This window comes from Malania oleifera, chromosome 10 (assembly GCF_029873635.1).
Source record: "Malania oleifera isolate guangnan ecotype guangnan chromosome 10, ASM2987363v1, whole genome shotgun sequence".
In the NCBI taxonomy this organism is placed as follows: domain Eukaryota; kingdom Viridiplantae; phylum Streptophyta; class Magnoliopsida; order Santalales; family Ximeniaceae; genus Malania; species Malania oleifera.
In genome coordinates this window covers 88,538,856-88,545,152 of record NC_080426.1, presented here as the reverse complement: position 1 = coordinate 88,545,152, position 6,297 = coordinate 88,538,856, and positions in this window count along the sequence as shown.

The window sequence follows — 6,297 nt, the reverse complement described above, 5'->3', positions numbered from 1 at the left end:
TGAAAGCCCTGTTTTGATTTTGTTTGTATTGTGTTCTCTTAATCAAGATTTCCACAAATTAACCAACGTACTCCCTTGTGGGTTTCCGCAAACGGTTAATTGAAACGTACTTTCTAAAATTAAGAGTCTTCTTTGAATTTCAATGTTTAAGCCCTGCAACTTGCACTTAGCATCCATAAATATAAATATAGTGCAAAAATTAAAGAGTAGGGTAGAGAAGAACACCAAGTTTTTACGAGGTTTGGCTTATCCCCAACCTACATCCTCGCCTTTGGCAAACACCAAAGGATTCCACTATATTAGTTCTTTTCCAGGCAGAACAATACCGTTACAACCACTCCTTCAATTAGGCTAGAATGTACCTCTTCAAACGATATCCTCTCGTTCGGTCCAACAATTCAAGCACCTGAACCATCAATCAATCTACAAGACAAGATTCAAAAGAAGGTGTACAAGAGAGGCTCTCAAAAGAACTTATTAGTACAAATTCAATCTATATACTTCAAAGTAATTCAAATATGAAACTTAGAATGAAGCTCAAGAGAGTGTATCATTGAATAGTTCTTTCAATGATTGAAAGAATTCAGAATTGTAGCACAAGATTGGTAATTTAGAATCAGCAAAGCCTTAGCAAATTTCGTGCACAAGTCGAGAGTAAGAGAGCCTTTGAGTGTTGAGAGCAATTAAGAGAGTTTGAATGCTGAATTTAATTCTTGGTATAGAATTCATTGGTCTTAAGGCTTATTTATAGATGTAGAAAATCATTTAACTTGTTCCCCAAGTTTACTTGGAGTGGTGTCCAAGTTTTAACCAAGTGTGAGCCCCAAGCAATCTAATTTTTCAAAAATTTGTCCATTATAAAATTTGAAATTTGCCGCGTGGCAGTAGCCTGATGAAATTTGGTCAGGCGCCTGTCAATAAAATACACAGGTATTTTCCACAGGTAGTAGGGTAGCAGTCGCCTGTCACCTTGTGGTCAGGCGTCTGTCACTGAAATTCTCAATTTTAAAAAAACAGGTAGTAGAGTGACAGTAGCCTGATGAAACCCATACAAGCTTATCAGGTTTACCTTGTCAGGCACCTGCCAAGGTCCAGGTAGTAGCCTGACGACCTTAAGTTAGCAGTCGACTGACAAGTTTAGTCAGGCTTTTGTCAAGACAAAATTTTTGTTTTCAAAATATACTTGAACTAACTCTCTTTGCTCCTCATTTCTTGGAATGTTAATTTATTTTCTTTAAAAAATATTTTCCAAGTTTACAATAAGGTCTCTATGTCTCTTTTGCCTAATGAGCTTCAACAAAAATTTCATACTTGAAATATACTTGAAGTATTTACAAAGCATTTCCTAATGAACATTTGACTCTTCATTGCTGCTTTGAGTTCTCTTTGTTTCTGAGTTTCAATGATCCTTGATCTTTTAATATTGAATTTGATATGAGCTTTCAAATCTTTATTGTTGTAAATTGTGAGCTTCATTGATCCTTGAGCTTTCCATATTGATCACCTGAATTTGATATGAGCTTTCAAATGATTCCTTGTGAAGTATGCTAGGCTTCAATATATGTTTTTCCTGAAACACCACAACTTTGAAGCAAATTAAATAACCTTACTTTGTTATCATCAAAACTAAGAGTCGTAAGCCATTTTTAGGCCAACATCCCACTACGAACCTGTGGTAATATCCTGCCAAACCCAAAAAACTTCTAACCTCATGCACGTTCTTTAGTCTCACCCAATCAACTACCGTTTCTATCTTGCTCAGGTCCACTGAAACACCTTCCCTGGACACCACATGTTCCAGAAATGCCCCTTGCTCTAACTAGAATTCGCATTTCTTGACTTTTGCAAACAATTTCTTTCCTTTAAGTACCTGGAGTACCAACCTCAAATGAGTTACATGCTCCTCAGGACTCCTCGAATAAACCAGGATATCATCGATGAATACCACCATGAACTGATCTAGGTACTCGTGAAACACCCTATTCATTAGGTCCATGAATATCGCAGGAGCATTAGTCAATCTGAAAGGCATAACCATAAATTCGTAGTGGCCATACCTAGTATGAAAAGCCGTCTTTGGTACATCCTATGATTTAACTCTCACTTGATGATACTCGGATCGCAGATCGATCTTGGAGAAAATCTGTGTGCCCTATAGCTAGTCGAACAAATTATCAATTTGGGGTAACGGGTACTTATTCTTTATTGTCACTTTATTAATCTCTCTATAGTTGATGCATCTTCATCGACTTATCCTTATTCTTTACAAAAACACTGGTGCTCCCCAGGGTGATACACTCAATCTGATAAACCCCTTATCAAGAAGTTCCTGCAGCTGCTCTTGTAACTCTTTTAATTTAGCTGGAGCCATTCTATAAGGAGCCTTAGAAATAGTTGCTGTCCCTGGAAGCAACTCAATAGCAAACTCCACATTGCGATCAGGAGGCAATCCTGGTAAGTCCTCTAGGAAAACATCTAAGAACTCCCTTACCACGGGCGAAACATCTAGTAATTTAGCTGCGCCAGTGTTGTTTATGAAGAGGAAGGATGGGTCGATGAGGATGTGAATAGACTACAAGGAAATTAATAAGATGACTGTGAAGAACAAGTACTCATTACCCCATATTAATGATCTGTTTGACCAGCTAAAGGGCACACAGGTTTTCTCTAAGATCGATCTGCGATCTGGGTATCATTAGGTGAGGGTTAGAGCGGAAGATGTTTTGAAAACAACATTCAGGACTCGGTATGGCCATTATGAATTCTTGGTTATATCGTTTGGATTGATGAATGCTCTTGTAGTGTTTATGGATATGATGAACATGGTACTCCACCAGTATTTGGACCAATTTGCGATAGTGTTTATCGACAATATACTAGTGTATTCAAAGAGCCTATAAGAACATGAGGAACATATGAGGATAGTGCTTTAGGTGTTGAGAGAAAGAAAGTTGTATGCTAAATTTAAGAAATGCGAGTTCTGGCTAGAATAAGTTATGTTTTTGGGACATGTAGTGTCCAGGGAGGGAATTTCAGTGGACCTAAGCAAAGTAGAGGCGGTAGTTGATTGGGCTAGACCGAAGAACGTGTACGAGGTTAGAAGTTTCTTGGGTTTGGCAAGATACTATCGCTGGTTCGTTGAGGGGCTTTCGAGACTATCAGGTCCTCTGATGCAGCTTGCGAGGAAGAACAGGAAGTTTGAGTGGACTAGTGAATGCGAGCAGAGTTTTTAGGAATTGAAGCAATGACTAGTCACTGCCCCAGTGTTGACCATTCTATCAGAAGAGGGTGGATTTGTGATCTACAGGGATGCATCTCAAAAAAGACTCGGGTGTGTCTTGATGCAGTAAGGAAAGGTCACTTCTTGCTAACTCAAGGAGTACGAGAATAACTATCCTACGTATGAATTGGAGCTGGCAGCTGTAGTTTTTACATTAAATATTTGGAGGCACTACCTATATGGTGAAAAATGCGAGATTTTTACTAATCACAAAAGTCTTAAATACTTTTTCACCCAGAAGGAGTTAAACATGAGGAAGCGAAGATTGTTTGAATTGATGAAAGACTACGACTGTACCATTAGTTACCACCTAGGAAAGGCTAATGTGGTAGCTGATGCTTTGAGTCAGAACCCAGTGGGTGTGTCAGTTTTAGTGGTTGTTGTACAGTATCATATCAGGATGAACCTGAAAAGGTTTGGTGTAGAGTTATGGAAGGGAATTCACAGGCTATTATTGCTAGTTTGATAATTCAACCAACCTTGCAAAAGAAAATTAAAACCGCTCAGAAGAAAGACGCAAAGTTGATGGAAATTATGGATAAAATACGGAGTGAGCAGCAACCAGACTTCAATATTTCTAAGGATGGAGTTCTCAGATTTCACACCAGGTTGTATGTGCCTAATAACGCGAGGATTAAAAATCCGATTCTAAAGGAGGCTCATCGCTCTCTCTCTATACTGTTCATCCGGAAAGTATGAAGATGTATAGAAATCTGCGAAAATCGTTCTGGTGGAGTAACATGAAGAGGGAAATTGCCAAATTCGTGGAATAGTATCTAACGTGTTAGTAGGTAAAAACAGAGCACCAGAGGCCAGTAGAACCACTTCAACCACTTGATATCCCTAAGTGGAAGTGGAAGCATATCTCGATGGACTTCGTGTCAGGGTTGCCTTTAGCAGTGCATGGACAGAATGTCATTTGAGTAATAGTGGATCGGCTGCCAAAGACTACGCACTTCATTTCAATAAGAGTTAGTTATTCTATGAATAAGCTGGTAGAGCTTTATGTGCAAGAGATTGTAAGACTTCATGGTGTCCCGATTTCCATTATTTCAGATCGAGAACCATGGTTCACCTCTCGGTTCTGGAAGGGTTTGCAGGACGCCTTAGGATCTCAACTCACTTTTAGTACCGCGTTTCACCCATAGACAAATGGGCAGTCTGAGAGGACCATTCAAATTCTTGAGGATATGTTGTGGGCGTGTGCTAGATTTTGGGGATAGTTGGATTCGGTATCTACTACTCGTTGAGTTTGTGTATATTAACAGTTATCAGGCCAGTATTGAGATGACATCATATAAGGCTTTGTATGTTCGCCAGTGCTGATCTCCGTTGTACTGAGATGAGGTAGGTGAGCGACAGATTTTGGGGTCGGAACTAGTTCAGTAGACCTATGCAAAGGTTGAGCTCATCAGGGAAAAGATTAAAGCAACACAGAGTTAGCAGAAGAGTTACGTGGATACTCACCGACAGGAGCTAGAGTTTGAAGTAGGTGATATGATATTCCTGAGGAATGCTCCGATGAAAGGGGTGATGAGGTTTGGGAGGAAAGGAAAGTTGAGTCCTAGGTACATTGGGCCATTAGAGATCCTGGAAGGGATTGGTTCAGTTGCTTATCGAGTGGTGATAGCCCTACTATTGTCTAGAGTTTATAATGTTTTCCACGTATCAGTGCTGAGGAAGTACATACCAGATCCTTTGCACGTGATAAGTTATAGGCCTTTGGAGATTGTGGATGTTTTGGTATACGAGGAGGTACCAGTTCAGATTTTAAATTGGAAGATACATGAGTTGTGGACTAAGGATATACCATTAATGAAGGTGATGTGGTGTAACCATGCAGTTGAGGAGACTTCTTGGGAATTAGAAACAAAAATACACTAGAAATACCAACGGCTTTTTAGGGAGGTTCAGCATTAGATAGGTAGGTGTTTGGTTTTGTGTGCAGGTGGGGTAAGGTAGGTTTGTTTAGTATTATTAATTTTTTATGGTTTTCGTATATAAATAGTCTTTGGGAGAGTTTTGTATGATATTATAATCTCTCGGGACATTGTGTGCAACAATGGTATTCCTCCGCCATAAGTGAGGGCAATTAATAAACTTGGGACGAGGCCATTATGTGGGTGGCTATCGACTCTTCTGTAGAAATGGAATAATATTTAATAAAGACTCCAGAGGATGTGATTAGTAATAGTTAGCAAATTTCGAGGACGAAATTTTTATAAGGAGGGAAGATTGAAGAAACCCAAACCCGGAAAATAAAAGAAAATAAATATAAAAGAGAGAAATAAAGAGAAACAAAGGAAAAATAAGGGAAATGGTTTGCCAGAACCCAAACCGTTCACGGTTTTAGTGAGTTCAAAAAAATCGTCACCGGTTTTCAGTCAACTGGGTGAGTCAACTACCAAACCGTAGCCAGTTTTCTGAGGGCAGGAAAAATCTTCGACGGTTTTCCTGCGAGTTTGATTACTTAAGGGCTAAGCAAAGCATGTTCAAACATAACATAAAATTCTCTCTCTTTCTTTCTTTCTTAGGGTTTTTGGACTCTCTCTCTCTACTCTCACTCTCTCGTGGCTTTTTCTCTCCCGTAAGCTCACATAGAGCTCGTGCTTAGTCTCCGATCACTCTCCTCTCTAGTATCGGCTTGCCGGTTCATTTTCAGTGGCGGGATAAAAAAGCGAGGGTTTTCCATTTTCGAACAGAATTGGTTTCTTTTCTAGGAACAAGTAAGAGGATTAAGTTAAGTTAGGTTTTTAATAAGTTTGAACCGATTAAACTGCTTTATATATAAGTGTACTATGGTTTTAAAAGTTGTTTCGAAAACTGACAATTCAAAATGGATTTTTCAAATATAGGATATATTATACGGTATTTTGAATAAAATGAATGGTGGAAAGCTTGCTTATAAACTAAGTATACTATAAGGTATTGGTTGGTTATTTATGGATTATGTTTAAATATTGAAATTGTGTGACAGAATCGGTATAGTTGTTGTGTAATCGAATTTTGGGTATGGT